Below are 16,442 nucleotides of genomic sequence, written 5' to 3' on the forward strand. Positions count from 1 at the left end.
GAGATCTGATGGTTTTATGTGTCTGGTATTTCCCTTTCTGGCACTCACTCTCTCTCCTGCTGCCCTGAGAAGGGGTGCCTTCTGCCTAGATTGTAAATTCCCTGAGGCCTCCCTAGCCATGCAGAACTGTGAGTCAATTAAACCTCTTTTCTTTATAAATTATCTAGTCTCAAGTATTTCTTCATAGCAGCGTGAGAATGAACTAATACGGTCAATTGGTACTGGGATAGTGGGGCACTGCTGTAAAGACACCCGAAAATGTAGAAGCGACTTTGGAACTGGGTAACAGACAGAGGTTAGAACAGTTTGGAGGGCTCAGAAGACAAGAAGATGTGAAAAAGTTTGAAACTTGCTAGAGACTTGTTGAACGGTTTTGACCAAAATGCTGATAGTGATATGGACAATGAAATTCAGACTGAGGCAGTCTCAGATGGAGATGAATAACTTCTTGGGAGCTGGAGCAAACATCACTCTTGCTATGCTTCAGCAAAGAAACTGGCAGCATTTTGCCCCTGCCCTAGAGATCTGTGGAACTTTGAACTTAAGAGAGATGATTTAGGGTATCTAGTGGAAGCAATTTCTAAGTGGCAATGTGTTCAAGAGGGAGCAGATCATAAAAGCTTGGAAAATTTGCAGCCTGACAATGTAGTGGAAAAGAAAAACCCATTTCCTGGGGAGAAAATCATGCCAGCTGCAGAAATTTGCATAAGTAATGAGAAGGCAAATGTTAATCACCAAGTAAATGGGGAAAATGTCTCCAGGGCACGTCAGAGACCTACACAGCAGCCCCTCCCATGGTGGGGCTCGGTGGCCTAGGAGGGAAAAATCACTTCCTGGTCTGGGACCAGGTGCCCCCTGCTCTATGCAGCCTTGGGAAACAATGCACTGCATCCCAGCTGCTTCAAATCCTGCTGTGGCTAAAATGGGCCAATGTACAGCTCAATCCAGTGCTTCAGAGGGTGCAAGCTCCAAGCCTTCCACGTGGTGTTGGGCCTGCAGTTACGCAGAAGACAAGAATTGAGGTTTGGGAACTTCTGCCTAGATTTCAGAGGATGTATGGAAATGCCTGCATGTCCAGGCAGAGGTGTGCTGCAGGGGCAAAGCCCTCATGGAGAACCTCTGCTAGGGCAGTGTGGAAGGGAAATATGAAATAGGAGCCCCTACACAGAGTCCCCACTGGGGCACTGTCTAGTGGAGCTGTGAGAAGAGGGCCACTGTCCTCTAGTTCCCAGGAAGTAGATCCACAAACAGCTTGCCGCAAGTGCCTGGAAAAGCAGCACTCAACACCAGCCCGTGAAAACACCCAGGAGGGGAGCTGTACCCTGCAAAGTCACAGGGGCAGAGCTGCCCAAAGCCATGGGAGCCCACCTCTTGCATCATCATGCCCTGAATGTGAGACACGGAGTCAAAGGAGCTCATTTGGGGGCTTTAAGATTTGACTGCCCCACTGGATTTTGGCCTTGCATAGGGCCTGTAGTCGCTTCTTTTTGGCCAATTTCTCCCATTTGGAATGAGTGTATTTACTCAATACCTATACCCCCATTGAATCTAAGAAGTAACTAACTTGCTTTTGGTTTTACAGGCTCATAGGGAGAAGGGACTTGCCTTGTCTCAGATGAGACTTTGGACTTGGACTTTTGGGTTAATGCTGAAAAGACTTTGGGGGACTGTTGGAAGGGCATGATTATGTTTTGAAATGTGAGGATATGAGATTTGGGAGGGGCCAGGGGTGGGAAGTTATAGTTTGCCTCTGGGTCCCCACCCAAATCTCACCTTAAATTGTAATAATTCCCACATGTCGTGGGAGGCACCCAGTGGGAGATAATTGGATCATGGGAGTGGGTTTCCCCTATGCTGTTCTCATGATGGTGAGTGAATTCTCATGAGATCTGATAGTTTTATACTCTTCCGGCATTTTCCCTGCTGGTGCTCATTCTGTCTCCTGACACCCTGTGAAGAAATGAATCCACCATGATTATAAGTTTTCTGAGGCTTCCCCAGCCATGCAGAACTGTGAGTAAATTAAACCTCTTTCCTTTATAAATTACCCAATCTTGGATATTTCTTCATAGCAGTGTGAGAACAGGATAATACATCATAGTTTTCACAATTCCCACTTTTTTTTTTTTTTTTTTTTTTTTTTGCATCTACTATGTTAGTGTGGGTTCACAGTATTCCTCAGCTTAGTGTTCATCTCAGAAAGACAGTCAGTCACAGCAGCAAAACCTGCTCTAGGTCAATCTGGAGAGACACCCATCTCCTCTTTCCACCTCACCAAGACAGGAATTAGAACAAGGGTAGGTGGAGGAAGATTTTCATAGTCCTCAACCCATTGCTTTTGGATCTAGGCCTGACATACATGAGCAAGGTGACTGAAATAATCATTTTCCTTATTTTTAAGGTGGCGCTTACCATTGACTAGAATACAAGACAGATACACTCACTCCTGAGTCTTCTCTTTTTCCACTGCCTTGCACACCTCTCCTTTCTTCTCACTTTCACTTCCATACCCTTCCTGAATAACAAATCTGCAATAGGAAAGGAAATTCTAGGGGGAGTTTCCTCCTTTCTGTTTCTGAAAAATCACTTTTCTCTCCCAAATTCGCCCATGCCAGCCAAAGGAGGATGTAAGGAGATTTAAAAAGTAATTGCAGGAGCTATTTTGGAACTTCATTAAGTAATGGGGTTTGGCATAAATCTGTCTGGCTATTATTTTCCCCTAGGATGGGTCATCCCAAATTTTCTGATCTAGTAAGCAGAAATAACAGGAAAAACCTACACTTTTTTTTATATATATATAAAGTTTCACTTTCCCCAAGTAGGTGGTATGGTCTCTGTAAACTGGGGTATTTGAAAACTAATGCTGAATATAAGGATGCCAATATTAGGGGCTAAATGTCAGAAGATCTGAAAAGCTCATGAGAAGAAGATGGAAAGAGACTATCCCAGGGTAGGGGAACTGGGGGCAGAGCCACGGTGACAAGAGGGCTTCTCCCCTGATAATGAAGCAATCTGGCATCATGGCTGCAGGCATGGACTCCGAACCCACACTGCCCACAGCAGCAGCCATAAGCCACACATAGCTCTCAAACATCCTAAATGTGCAACTGAGGAACTGAATTTTATATTCTATTTAGTTTCAATTTAAAACTCATATTCAATTCAGTTACTGAAAATAAGTATGACTGAAATAAATTAAATATGTAAACCTTCATTTCCAACTAAATTCTATGAAATCTAAATACTAACGAAATATTTCTGATTAAAATTTATCATTCAAATTGAGATGTGCTGTAAGATTAAAATACACACCAGACTTCAAAGACTTAATACAAAAAATGTAAAATGTCTTACTAGTGATTTTTATAGTGATTACATGTTGAAGTGATAATATTTTGGATATATTGGGCTTAATCAGGCATATTAAATTGACTTCATTTGTCTCTTTTTACTTTTTTGAGGTAGCTACTGGAAAATTTTAAATCACACATGTGCTTGCATTATATTTTTATTGGACAATGCTTTTCTGGAGCATGGAATACATGGGTTCAAATTTCATTTCTACCACTTTCTAGCTAGGAGATGTGCTCAAATGTGTTTTCTGGGCCTTTTATGAAAAGTGGGCCAATGATAGTACCTATGACATAGAGCTGGTGTGAAATATAAGTGAATTATATGTGTCACAGGATGTTTCAGGGGTTGTTTCACCAGCCAGAAACCCCAGTGGCCTGTGGCACCTTTGCCTGAGTTTTGCTGGGGTCTGCTGGGCTCATTCCACCTACTCAGCCTGGCAGGCTGTGCTTGGCCTGCACTACCAGCCCAGATCCCATGCCTGCCAAAGGTCAGCCAGGCACAAAGCAGCAAGAGGTGTGTGAGCAAGCAAGTGTGGGGTCCAGCCACTGCACACAGCCAGGCAGTCCAGCTGCTGCGGCAGGGCAGGCAGCTTCAGGCGCCAGCATAGGCACTGGCTCCATGTGAGGCTACAGCTGGACCAGTAGTACTGCAAGCAGTTTCTGTCGCAAGCACTGGTGCCTGGACAGGGGGAATGCAGTAGCATCCAAAAGCTTGCAGATGCCAGAAACCACAGACCTCCAAAGAGGGTGTTATAGCCCTCGTCCATGGAGCCCCTCGGTCTGGGCCACAGCTCTTCTTTCTCATAGCCTGCAACATGGTGAGCGGGGGCCATGTTTCTGCCCTGTTTGTGTTACAGCTATTTCAGTCCTACCATTCAGTGGTCCTGAGTTCTTGCCCCATGTCCAGGAAGAATGAAGTAAGTGGACAACTGGAGGGTGAGCAAGGTGGAGAGGAGCTTTACTGAGTGATGGAACATCTTTTGGGAGACCCAAAGTGGGTAGCTCCTATATACAAGCAAGTCGTCCCGATGAGTGTCCCACTCTCAGCAGACAGTAGACCCGGAGTGAGTAGTTCCTATCTGCAGGCACATTGTCCTGATGAGTTGAGGAGACCTGAAGTGGGTAGCTCCTTCCGCAGCTAGTAATCCCGATGTCTGTGTGAGTCTAGCTGAGTCTGTGGTTTTTATGTGCTCAGAAGAGAGAAAGTGTGTGGCTATTGGTCCATGGGTGGTCATAGGTGGGCCTGGAAAAAACACCGTAAGTTCTCACTCCAGGCTGCAGACTCCACCCAAGACTGACAGCCTGGCCCCCACACTTTGGGGCATCCTTGGTTTGAAGGTGGGGCTTCACTGGGGACCTACCCCTTTCTGACTGGGAGCCTGTCTTCCTTCTGTCTCCATCAATCATGTTGTCCACAAGCACCCAGGCTGTTCATGGCAAGGTCACGACAGTGCCTGGGCTCAGCTACAACTTTGTTCCACATTGGAGCAGGTGCTAGGTGCAGGGAGAGTCCAGGGAGTGAGAGCAGGCACTTCTGAGACTGCAGGGGAAAGGGAGGCTTCCAAACCCCCAAAAGCACAGCAATGCTGGGTCCAGAGCTGCAGCTGGGTGGCTGCAGCCATGCCCAGGGAGCACAGGTCTTCCACTCTACCAATTCAGAGGCAGGCAGGGCTCCCACCTGTTCCTGGCTCCCACAAGCTCTGTTGAGCGCACAGGTCCAGCCACGCATCCCCCACAATAGCCAGCATCTTCACAGTGGCTGTTCTAGACAGGCTTCCACTGCTATCACATGTAAGTGTGTAATTCATAAATAGTTCATGTCACATGGTGTGCTCCATATATGTTACCTATTATTATGCTTATAGCTATCATGTTTGTGGGAACAGCAAGAAACCAGAAAAGGACTGTGAAATGTGAGAAAGAAAAAATTTTTCTCTTTCTTCTGAAAGCCTTGTAGAAAATATCCATTCAGATCTGGGTGGAAAATGCCTGAGGCCTTGCTCCCAGGACATGCAGCTGCACACTAGGACACCACTGACATCCCCTCACGGGCTGTGGATCAGAACATTCTCTGTCACCTGCATACTTTCCTACAAAATCCCAAAAGGCACAACTAATGAAAGGTTGTCCTGATAAAATGTAGAACGTGATATTAGTAAAAATGTGGCACTGAATCACAAGTGTGAAGGCTCTCTGCCACAACTAGCCTTATACCTTTCAGAAAGTCCTTAGTTTCTCTGGACTCTGTTTCCTCATCAATTAGGTAGAGATAATAGGAAGTGCTATTATGAGGATTAAATAAGATGGCAGGGTAGAGAGAGCTCTGTAAACTACATAGTACTGTGCCAATGCCAATACCTTTTACTTTTAGAATGACTACTGCAGGGTTAGCTTTCTTCCTGGACAAAACATATAGATGTTTCTATAATTTCCAGAGATCACGAAGACCTGCCAGTCTTCCAAACTTTCTCTAAACTGGTCTGTGGCAAAGTAGTCAAATCCTATGCTGTAGAAAGTTCCAGTAATCCTCTGGGAAACAAAAATGCAAAAGACATCCAATTTAGGGATAAACTAGTAACTCACCATCATCTATTAACATCTTGTCTCTTTAGAGCTTCAGTGACCTGATAAGTCTTTGAGGAAATGAGCCACAGTTTAGGTAGGTTTTCATTTATTCTTTTACTCTTTAAATCAACAGATGTACACGTGTGTGTGTGTGTGTGTGTGTGTGTGTGTGTGTGTGTGTGTGAGATATAGCATGTTACTGAAATAAGAATTACTAAAGCAGGATAAGAAAAATGGAGCAGGACTGCAAGGGGAGTGGATGGTGTGATTTCAGTTGGGTAGTCAGCTATGTCTCCTTGAGAAGGTACTATTTAAGCAAAGACCTGAAGGAGTTGATTATGCAGCCACTTGGGGAAGAATGTTGCAGAAAGAGGAAAAAACTCTTGTGAAAACTCTAGGACAGGAGCATACCCATGACTAAATGGAATTGAAACAAAAAAATACGAAATATAAATGAAACAAAAGGCTGGTTCTTTGAAAAGATAAATAAAATTGATAGACCATTAGCAAGATTAACCAAGAAAAGAAGAAAATCCAAATAAGCTCAATAAGAAATGAAATGGGAGATATTACAACTGATACCACAGAAATATGAAAGATCATTCAAGGCTACTATGAACACCTTTATGTGTATAAACTGGAAAGCCTAGAAGAGATGGATAAATTTCTGGAAAGATGTAACTCTCCTAGCTTAAATCAGGAACAATTAGATACCCTGAACAGACCAATAACAACCAGCGAGATTGAAGTGGTAATTTTAAAATTACCAACAAAAAAAGTTCAGGACCACACAGATTCACAGTAAAATTCTACCAGACATTCAAAGAAGAATTGGGACCAATCCTACTGACACTATTCCACATTACAGAGAAAGAGGGAACCCTCCCTAATTCATTCTATGAAGCCAGTATCACTCTAATGCCAAAACCAGGAAAGGACACAACAAAAAAAGAAAACTACAGACCTAATATCCCCAGTGAACACATATCCTAAAATCCTTAACAAAATACTAGCTAACCAAATCCAACAACATATCAAAAAAGTAGTCCACCATGATCAAGTGGGTTTCACACCAGGATGGAGGGATGGAGGGATGGTTTATCATATGCAAGTCAAGAAATGTGATCAAAAACAAAAATCACATGATCATCTCAATAGATGTGGAAAAAGCATTCAACAAAATCCAGCATCCCTTTATAATTAAAACTTAGCAAATTGGCCTACGATGGACATACCTCAATATAATAAAAGCCATCTATGACAAACCCACAGCCCACACAATACTGAATGGGGAAAAGTTGAAAGTATTCCCTCTGAGAACTGGAACAAGACAAGGATGCCCACTTTCACCACTCCTCTTCAACACAGTACTGGAAGTCCTAGTCAGAGCAATCAGACAAGAAAAAGAAATAAAGCACATCCAAATCAGAAAACAGGAAGTCAAACAGTTGCTGTTTGTGGCAATATCAAAATTTAACTAGAAAACCCTAAAGACTCCTCCAGAAAGCTCCTAGAACTGATGAAATAATTCAGCAAAGTTTCTGGATACAAAATTAATGCACACAAATCGGTAGCTTTTCTATATATCAACAGTGACCAAGCTGAGAATCAAATCAAAAATGCAACCCCCTTTACAATAGCTGCAAAATAAAATAAAATAAAATAAAATAAAATACTTGGGAATATACCTAACCAAGGAGGTGAAAGACCTCTACAAGGAAAACTACAAAACACTGCTGAAAGAAACCACAGATGACACTCACAAATGGAAACACATCCCATGCTCAGGGATGGGTAGAATTAATATTATGAAAATGACCATACTGCCAAAAGCAATCTACAAATTCAATGCAATTCCCATCAAGATACCACCACCATCCTTCACAGAATTAGAAAAAACAATTCTAAAATTCATATGGGACCAAAAAATAGCTCACATAGCCAAAGCAAGACTAAGCAAAAAGAACAAATCTGAAGGCATCATGTTATCTGATTTCAAACTATACTATAAGGCCATAGTCACCAAAACAGCACACCAATACAGCATACTCTACTGGTATAAAAATAGGCACATAGACCAATGGAACAGAATAGAGAACCCAGAAATAAACCCAAATACTTACAGTCAACTGATCTTCAACAAAGCAAACAAAAACATAAAGTGGGGAAAAGACACCCTATTCAACAAATGGTACTGGGCTAATTGGCTAGCTACATGCAGGAACAATGAAACTGGATCCTCATCTCTCACCTTATACAAAAATCAACTCAAGATGGATTAAGGACTGAAATCTAAGACCTGAAACTATAAAAATTCTAGAAGATAACATTGGAAAAAACCCTTCTAGACATTGCTTTAGGCAAGAATTTCATGATTAAGAACCCAAAAGCAAATGCAATAAAAACAAAGATCAATAGGTGGGATTTAATTAAACTAAAGGACTTTTGCACAGCAAAAGGAACAGTCAGCAGAGTAAATAGACAACCCACAGAGTGGGAAAATAATCTTCACAATCTATACAACTGACAAAGTACTAATATCCAGAATCTACAATCAACTCAAACAAGTCAACAAGAAAAAAAAATTCCATCAAAAAGTGGGATAAGGATATGAATCGACAATTCTCAAAAGAAAATATACAAATGGCCAACAAACATGAAAAAATGCTCAACATCACTAATGATCAGGGAAATGCAAATCAAAACCACAATGTGACATCACCTTACTCCTGAAAGAATGGCCATAATCAAAAAAAAAAAAAAAAAAAAAAAAAAAGTAGACGCTGGCATGGAAGCAGTGAACAGGGAACACTTCTACACTGCTGGTGGGAATGTAAACTAGTACAACCACTATGGAAAACAGCATGGAGATTCCTTAAAGAACTAAAAGTAGAACTACCACTTGATTCAGCAATCCCACTACTGGGTATCTACCCAGAAGAAAAGAAGTCATTACATGAAAAAGATACTTGCACACGCATGTTTATAGCAGCACAATTTGCAATTGCAAAAACGTGGAACCAACCCAAATGCCCATCAACCAATGAGTGGATGAAGAAACTGTAGTATATATATATACAGTGGAATACTACTCAGCCTTAAAAAAGGAATGAATTAATTGCATTCACGGCAACCCGGATGAGATTGGAGACTATTATTCTCAGAGAAGACCAAGACCATGGTCCACATAAAACCTCCCTTAGGAGCCATCCTATGGCATCTCATTTTGAGAAAAAATATCTGTGCTATCATCAAACTTTTGGGTGTGCAGGTTATCTGACCATAGTCAGACTGATTTTTTATATTAGAAGCACCACTAGGTACAAGAGGCCCAAACCCTATTTCCTTTAGACCCTCTAGCTGTGCCATTGGTATACCACGGTCTATGGACCTCAAAATGCCATTAAAAAAATTAAGCAGATTTCAAAGAAAAAAAATCTTAGACCATCAGCCAACCTATTGCCAGAGTGTGAGAAGCTGATGGAAATGACTTGATAAGAACAATCAGTACCTTTAATAAACTATGCTACCCAAAGTCTGCTTGACTAAAATCAGTTAGAAAAATATGTGTTCCTTCTCTATTTCCTGCCCCTCTAGATTACAGAAATGGTATCTGCACCAAGCAGACAACTGAGATCAAACCCTTCACTGCACACATATTAATTTTTTTAGTGGCTAAAGTATCATATGTTCACAGTCCTCTCTTTTGTACATAGGTTCAGAAGTTAGAATGTCTAGAGCACATCAGAGAAGGGTTTGGGGTAGGGTGAGAGTATGGGACCCTTGCAACATCACATTCCATTTACCATTTAGGGAATTTACATACTTGCACTAATGTGCTATAGGTGAGGGTAAAGGCAGGTAGAGCTCTAATAACAATGCTTATTGGGGATGGCTTTCTTCTAATTTAGTGTTTAGCATCTACAACGAACAGTAAGTAGGATAAGAATCATCTTCATTAGACAAAACCACCCTAGTTAAATACCAGCTCACAAAAACAACCACAGCAAGAACAGATAGGATTGGGTAAAGAAATCTGTTCTTTGACCTCAAATTAGACCAACAGTTATTCTAATAGCAAAGTGAATAGGAATTAGGCCAAGGACAGTCCACATCTTCTTTGGAAGGTTCTGGGTATGTATAGCCTTGTTCAAGAAGGCTAATATAACCTGGAGCAGGGTTTATTAAAAAGCATTACAAAGGAAAGCAAAATAGACGTTGTTGTTACTTAAAACTAGTTAGGTGGTGGTTGCACAACATTGTGAATGTACTAAATGCCACAGAATTGCTCACTTTAAAATGGTTCCTTTTATATTACGTGGGTTTCACCTCAATTAACAAGAGAGAAAGAGAACTTGCTCCTGAACAGTTACACGAAAAAACTACATCTGTAAGCAATTTACTTGTACTTTAAGAAAATGACTTGTCCCCACAGAGTTTATGACAGGACTTATGAAACAAAAATCAAAGAAAGTATATATAAAGATTGGCCTTAAAAAAAGATTTTTTTTAGATGAAAGCAAACATAGAAAAAGAAGGATAATATAAAATAAATAAGATGGGGCCAGGTGCAGTGCCTCACTTTGGGAGGCCAAGGCCGAGGCGGGTGGATCGCTTGAGGCCAGGAGTTTGAGGCCCGGCCAATATGTTGAAACTCTGTCTCTAAAAAAAAAAATATATATATATATATATTTATTTATTTATTTATATTTATATTTATATATGTATTAGCCAGGCATGCTGGTGGGCGCCTGTAAACCCAGCCACTTGGGAGTTTGAGGCTCAAGAAGCACTTGAACCTAGGAGGCGGAGGGTGCAGTGAGCCAAGATTGCCCCACTGCACTCCAGCCTGGGCGACAGAGCAAGACTCTGACTCAAAAAATAAAATAAATACATAAATAAATAAACAAGATGGTAACACCAAATCTAAATATATCAATTACCCTGATATGTATAAATTTAAACTTGCCAGTTAAAACACAATGTCAGACTGGAATAAGACACACTCCAGTTCCTACGCTATTTACAAAAGACATTCCTAAAGCATGAAAATACTGAAGGATTGAAAACAAAGGAATGAGAAAAGATACATCAGCCAAATACTAACCAAAACACAGCTAGTATAGCTATATTAATAATAATCAAAGAAGACTTTAAGACAAATAGCTTCATTAAAGACAGCATTTCTATGCAATGATTAAACATTAGTCACCAAAGCAATATAACAATTCTAAACTTGCATGCACCTCATTAAATAGACTTAACAGATACAAACAAAAATTGAGAGACCTCAAGGAATAAATGGACAAATCCACCATGAGAGTGGGGGACTACAACACTCTTATTTCAATAAGTTATAATTCAAGTAGCCAAAAAGGCAAAAATGTAGGAGTCAAAGAATACAATTAACAACTTTGATCTGATGGAATACTTATACATATTTATTATATACTCAACAGGTCTATAAAAGATGTCACAATAAATTTCAAAGAATAATTATCATATGAATCTAATTTGTTCCCTAAACCCTAGGAATTTAGCCATGGCTATGGGAAAAGTGGGGTCCAATCTTAAATGAAAAGAAATAAATTTTCTGACACCTAATGGACTACAGGAAATAGAAGTTAAAATATGTAACATAAAAATGTTCAAAGTCACATTTCTTGAATATGGGGTTTATGGAATGAGAGTTTATCTACTAGATATTTTTAACTGTAAGAATAGTGTTTTCAGAATACAGTTCTATACTCTGATGTTTCAAACCTAATATATATATGTGTATATACATGTGTATATATATGTATGTATACATATTTGTGTGTGTGTGTGTGTGTGTATATATATATATTTTTTTTGAGATGGAGTCTCACTCTGCCGCCCAGGCTGGAGTGCAGTGGCGCGATCTCAGCTCACTGCAAGCTCTGCCTCCCGGGTTCATGCCATTCTCCTGCCTCAGCCTCCCAAGTAGCTGGGACTACAGGTGCCCGCCACCACACCTGGCTAATTTTTTGTATTTTTCGTAAAGATGGGGTTTCACTGTGTTAACCAGGATGGCCTCGATCTCCTAACCTCATGATCCACCCACCTCGGCCTCCTAAAGTGCTGGGATTACAGGTGTGAGCCACTGTGCCCGGCCCAAACCTAATATTACATGATAGGTATTTTGTCATATCATTGTTCTCTTTTATTTAGGAACTCCTCCCCAGGCCCTACATTTCTCTCTCCTTCAGCCAGAAATCAAAAGACCTCTTCTAAATATAAATTTATGTCAATTAAGATACCTGGAAACCAACACACCCAGAAAGTTATAATTCCTTTTAGACTTCATCTGGGTCAACCCCTTCAACAATATATTTTAATTCCTGATGCAGCCAAATTTACTTTCTTTTGTTAAGGTCTCAGTTGTAGTGAAATAAAAGATGACTTCTATACTTTCAGTTAACTGAGGGTTTAAAATCAGACTACCTACAGCTTTTTCTTTTCTGGAATATAGTCAATACCAGCCCTTGTTTCCATCACAGAAAGCCATAACTACTATTTCATCCTAATTTTCTGATTAGAAACTGGTTCTCGGACCTTTTACTAGAAAACTTCCCGCAGGACTTACCTCACTGGAATCTCCTTCCACAGCAGCCTAGTCCTTAAGTCAGAGCTTCAGGGATGACAATGTATTTTGATAGGGTAGGAACATGTATCAGATAGAGTTCTTTATTGAATAATGGTGGGACATGATAAGAAGTTTTGAAAGTTAGCCAGGAAGAAGTGCTACTAGCTATTTTCACTTAGAAACTTGACTAGCTCTTACTGTTTAACTGTGTGCTAATGCCTGGGAAAGAGAAGACACAAGTGTTACAGGATTTTAAGGCTCCTCCCATTAAAATTCTTAGCTTTCTGTTTCCTTTTTTTGACTAGCCTGAACAGTTTTTCTCCTATTAGCTTGAGAGTTCAGCCAAAGATTATTGTACGTGTAGAGAAATGAAAGCAAAGAGCTCTTCCTTTGTGTCCCAGATTTCAAGGGAGTTCACAGCTTAGAGTAGTGGACAAGAGACAGTGTAATGGAAAGAACTCAAGTCAAAGCAAAGGAAACACCCCAAACAGCTGGTCAGTATGAGGGACTATGCTGAGGAGTCATGAGGTATTAAGCCAACAGAATGGAAATAAGGGGAAAACACACGAGCACAAAGGGTTTCAAATGGAAGAGGAAAACTGAGCCTGGGAGAAGGCAGCAGCTTGAGCTAATTAGAACAACTGTGGCCTTGGGTTTAGTGGGAAAGGGTTCAATAAAGTGACCAGTCCTGCTTGGAAAACGCCAGTGTACCTCCAGTCTTCTAAAGTCACTTGGGAACAGGCATGATGGCTCACGCCTGTAATCCCAACACTTTGGGAGGCCAAGGCGAATCACTTGAGGCCAGGAGTTTGAGACCAGCCTGGCCACCATGGCAAAACCCTGTCTCTACAAAAAAAATTAGACAGGCATGATGGCATATGCTTGTGATCTTAGCTACTCAGAAGGCTGAGGCACAAGAATCACTTGAACCCAGGAGGTGGAAGTTTCAAAGAGCCAAGATCGTGCTACTGCACTACAGCCTGGGTGACACAGGGAGACCCTGCCAAAAAAAAAAAAATTATAATAAAGTCACTTGGCATTAGAATTCTTCTGAAATTGTATTAAGGTCCCCTGAATGCTACAGGGAGAAAAATCAAGAAGGAAAAGGTACTGAATTTTTGTTTAAGTTGCAGAAAAAGAAAGATACCTGAGTATGGAAGAAAAAAAAAATGGATTTGACTATCAAGTTATTTTTTGTGTGATTTTAGTGAGAGTTGTTTCAGAAATGAATGAGAAAAATGAGTAAGTGGCCAGAAAATGGCAATAGCTTGTATAGACTGTAGTTAGCAGAAATTTAGCTGTCAAGGGAAGAACAGAGATAGGGCAAAACATCTTGCAAGGCTGTGTAATAGCAGAAAAAAGTTATTTTAAAAACGGAGGAGACAGGTGCATTTGTGTGCGCAGGAGAGAGAAAGACACAGAGAGAGGCTGAAGGCCAAGAGTCAACAAAAAGTTCACACAGAATGAGGCTAAAAAAAGATCAGATTAGGATTCTAGAGGTATTAAGAAAACATGTGTTCTGGAGAAAAGGTAAAATGAACTTTAAGGAAGAAAAACACCCCCGCGACAGGGCAGAAGAGGTGGGAAGATAGGAAAAATAATAATATATCAAGTATAACAAATAAATTTTGTATCCAAGATTTTTCTATAAAACAGAGAAGCACCAGGCTATCCAGTAATATATGGTTTTTCCAGGAGGCTCTGCGTTAAGTAAAGTATAATTATTGACTCTTTCTCCTAAATTAGTGAATTATTCTTTGGACAAGGAAAAAATATGAAGGACATAGAAGTTCAAGAGCAATCATTCAGGCTCAGAGCGTTTAAGATAAAATGGTTAAAAATACAAAAGAAAAGGAAAACAGGTGAGGCCATGTTTACCTCACTAGATTTCTAGATCAGGATGACATTTTAGGCACAGCTTTGAATTTCACTCACTCACACACACACAAACACACACACCCTTCCCCATGCAGTGTCTTGTTTCATTTTGTTTCCTGCTTTATTACAAAAAAATTCAAATTTAAATCTGACAGAACAAGATAAATTATATACCCATCACTTAGGTGCAATAAATGTTAACATTTTGCCTCAACTGCAAAATTACCTGTATGTGTCCCCGTATACATTTATTAATGAAGCATGTGAAACCGGGTTAGATATCATGATATTTAACCACTAACTACATCAGCATACATCTCCTAAACTAAGAAAAATCTCTTATACAGCCTCAATACCTTTATCATACCCAGAAGCATTATCAAAAATACCTGATATCCCCCAACATCCAGGCCATACTCAAATTTCCCAAAATGAACAACAAACACATCTGTAGTTAGCTTTTTCAAACTAGAATCCAATCAAGGCTTATGCACTGCATTTAGTTGTTTTACATCTTTTGCTAATTTTAAACCAGAATAAAACAAAGCACAGACTGTGCTTTTGTATCCCCATGACAAGGGCATGTTAAAGAGTCTCAAACAACAGCTTTATAAAATTACCACATTCCTGATTTGTTGTATCTCATAGCATTGTTTAACACATACCTGTGTCTCCTGTACTCCTTATGTATTGGGAATCTGAACAAACGTCTTGATCACACACAGATAAAACATTTGAGGTAAGGGTGCTTCAAAGGCAGTGCTGTTACTTCATAATGCATTACCTCAGGAGGCACACAATGTCAAGCTGTCCACTATCAGTGAGGCGTAGTTTCATGATGACAGTTTTATTTTAAAGGGTACTTCACCCATTATAAAGAGCAAATATATGTAGGGTGGTAATGAGGCGTCATCCAAATATTCTATTTCCTAAAAAGTTTTTACCTAACGGTTCCAAAATTCATTGATAATTCTTTCCTGAACCAACTATTTCAGGATATCAAAATGGCGACTTGTACTGGTATTATTCCTTCTACATTTATTTGCTGAGAATCTTCTGCAATGCTCACAGAGCTCGTCCTTTAAAACGCAATACAGTTGTTATTTGGGCTGTTCACCGATATTCTGGTGTTTGGGGTTTTTTTCCCCCCTTCTGCATACATAACGGGTGTATTAATCAGTTTTTGCATCGGTAACAAACAATCCAGAATCTTAGTTGCATATAATGACACAGATCTCTTGCTCACAGCTCTGTGATTTGGCTGAGGCCCAGCTGTGGCTCTGGTGTGCTTTGCTCCAGTCCCTCGTTTGGCATTACATATCTCTCACACCAGAACTCCAAATAAAGAAGCAATGGCTCCTGAGGATCTGCTCTTCTTTTACTGGATGGTTTGAGTGCCAAAGAGTAAAAGCATGAGACGCCTTCCTAAGTGAGGATGACATGAATCAGAACGCTTGTAACCCCAGGAGAGACACTCAGTGAAAGTGAAAAATACACTTCAGTTTTGAGCCACTGAGATTTTGAGGTTGGTTGTTACTGCAGCATAACCTAGCTATCCTGACAAATACAAACAGGGAGCAGCTTAATTATTTCCTTTTAATTACTAATTTTCAGAGTAAGGAGTTGGTGTACTGATAACCTCTACTGTGGCAAATAATCTTACATTTTATCTTTCCCTTTTTCCTTTTTTTGAATGTCATTTTGGACTTGGACATTTTTATTAATATGATCAATCACAAACATTACTTTTTGATGCTCATATTGTCCCAAACTCAGTCAGTGACAGCCCCTTCAAGCTGTATCCTTTTGTCAAGACCCCAATTGTTCTCTAGAAACTCCCTGATACAATAAGAGATCTTAAAATCACTGTAAATATTCCCTGTCTGAAACCTAGAATCAGCCAGTTCTATAAGGAGCCCTAGTTCTTTTTAGAGAATGGTATTTTAGAAAACAATACCTGAATGTCAGGTGTGCTCAATACTACTGGATCATAATGGTTTCTAAGTTCTTTCATTGGACAGAGTGGATAAAGCATTTAT

The 16,442-nt window shown here is 40.2% G+C and overlaps 1 long non-coding RNA gene across 1 annotated transcript in view; it reads right to left on the reverse strand.

Annotated features, from left to right (window-relative positions):
• Positions 1 to 2,117: 2,117 nt before the first annotated feature.
• The window catches only part of LOC116270041, an 83,441-nt gene continuing 69,116 nt past the window's right edge, over positions 2,118 to 16,442 (reverse strand). The window contains exon 6 of the long non-coding RNA XR_004177927.1: positions 2,118 to 5,443. This is a non-coding gene — a long non-coding RNA (uncharacterized LOC116270041). The remainder of the gene's footprint in view (positions 5,444 to 16,442) is intronic.

This window comes from Papio anubis, chromosome 1 (assembly GCF_008728515.1).
Source record: "Papio anubis isolate 15944 chromosome 1, Panubis1.0, whole genome shotgun sequence".
NCBI classification, from domain to species: domain Eukaryota; kingdom Metazoa; phylum Chordata; class Mammalia; order Primates; family Cercopithecidae; genus Papio; species Papio anubis.